Source organism: Mandrillus leucophaeus, unplaced genomic scaffold (assembly GCF_000951045.1).
Source record: "Mandrillus leucophaeus isolate KB7577 unplaced genomic scaffold, Mleu.le_1.0 Scaffold572, whole genome shotgun sequence".
Lineage (NCBI taxonomy): Eukaryota > Metazoa > Chordata > Mammalia > Primates > Cercopithecidae > Mandrillus > Mandrillus leucophaeus.
In genome coordinates this window covers 855,561-857,631 of record NW_012106164.1, presented here as the reverse complement: position 1 = coordinate 857,631, position 2,071 = coordinate 855,561, and positions in this window count along the sequence as shown.

Below are 2,071 nucleotides of genomic sequence, written 5' to 3'. Positions count from 1 at the left end.
CAGCTGCCCAAGGCCAAGGCCGTGTAGGGCGGGACAGCTCCGGCTGGCTTGAAGGAGCCTGGGTTTCAATTCTGGCTCAGTCCAGGACCGGCCCCTTGACCTTGGATGGTACACTTTATTTTCTGGGTCTTAACGTCCTCACCTGTAAAATGGAGAGCTCGGACTCATTGTGTCTCAAGGTTTTTTCGCCCCGAAACTTCTGTAACAGACCCTTTTAGGGTCTCGTGTTGGGCTTTTCACAAACAAAACAAAACCTGACTTAGGAAACTGACAAATCTCAGTGCTAGTTCCCGGGGAGGCTGGGCCCTCGGTGTCTGCAGAGATGGAGGACTTTGCGCAATAGGACTTAAGAGTACGTTCCTTTGCAGATGCTCTCTACGAGCTGAAAAAGAGGGGAGCTGACCTTGTGCAAGATGGATATCTGGAAGTTCTGGTTAAAATGCAGAATCAGCAAAGGAGACTCAGAGAAGCTCTAGTTTCCTGCTTAGTTGCAGGGGCCTCAAGGCTGTGCTCACTCCCTCTGCTCTGCCTCCACCCTGGTATCTGTCAGACCCTCTGTGTTGTCCTAGGGCTGGTGCAGGGCTGAGCTGGATGGGGAAATGGAGTTCAGGACATATAATAGGCATCTGCCTTTGGGGTCTTGCCAGCACCCCTCCTGCCCTCTGCAGCTTCCTGGTTGAATGAGGGGCTGCAAGGTGACCACACAGGCTGCCCTGATGGGCCCATGCTGGCCTCTGGTCCATATCCCTTTCTGCTTGGCACTGGCCTGTGTTGGCTCTCACCTCCACCTTTGCCAAGCCCAGGAGCCTCCTTCCTCCAGGAAGCCTTCCGGAGAACCCTTCCTCCACCCCAAACGAGGTGCTCCCTCTCACTGCCTTGTTGCAATTGTTTGTTTTGTAATTGTCTTTCCCTGAGTTTGTCATTCCTACCATTTGGTGATCCCTAGCAGGGAGGGCTGAGTAGGAACTTCCGTTTTTATTTCCAGTTTCGTAGTCAAGAAAGCACAGGGCCTGGCCTGAGAAGGTGCTTAGGAAATGTCTGTGGAGTAAAAATGATGGCAGCTGTATTTCTTTAGTGATTCCTATTTGCCCAGTGCTATTTTGAGTGATTTACATGTGTGAACTCTTTAAACCTGACAACCACCTGAAGTTACTGTCGTTTTCCCCACTTACATGTAAAGAAACTGAGGCAGAGAGAAGTAACTTGCTCAAGGTTACACAGGTGGGAAGCGGCAGGACAGGGCTGGTTACTTTGAGCTGTTACAGGAAACAGCCCCCAGGTGAATGGAATAAAGCCTGCCGATTGGTACTTTGTGAGAGGCTGATGGGGCCAACTAGGGTGCTGTGATTTCTTCCGAAAGACAATGCCTCATGGTGGGATTTTTGCCACGAATGGAACCTTCCACGCAGTCTGGAAGGATACTTGTGCAGCTCCAGCCTGGGCATGGTCCCTCGTGGCTCCCTGGTCCCCCAGGCCTTTTTGAGACTCTAGTCAGCTTTTCTGGGCTGTAGGCCCCTAGCTACGATGTCCCTGTGTGTCTTGTCTGGAACATGGATCTCAGAATTATATCTGCCTCAGGGGCCTAAGAGATGATCAAATGAAGCAGGGAAGGGCTTCAGTGATTATCAAGTGCAGGGCAGAGATCCTTGTGGCTATTTTTGTTGGTAATAGGAAGGAAGGAAGGCATGATGAGAGTGAGAAACGCTTAGCATATTTAGGAGAGTCTTCTGCTGTGGGCTAGGTGAGGAGGAGAAGGCCCCAGTGTAACATCTCAGGGCTGACTTGCATTTATTGCTTGATCTTGCCTGGGAAATGCAGTCTCCCTTGACTCACTCTTTTTTGTTTTGTTTTGTTTTGTTTTGTAAGGGTGATTTCATGAACATTCTCAGAGACAGTGCAGAGGGGCAAGGGCATGGAAATTATGTGCTTGGACCATGGAGCCAGATGGCTTGGGTTTACCTCCTGGCTCCACGCTGGTAGCATGGCCTCCCAACCTTCGACAAGTCACTTTACATCTTTGACCTGCAGTTTTTTCTCCTGTAAAATAGGACAATCATGTTGAGGACAGGGG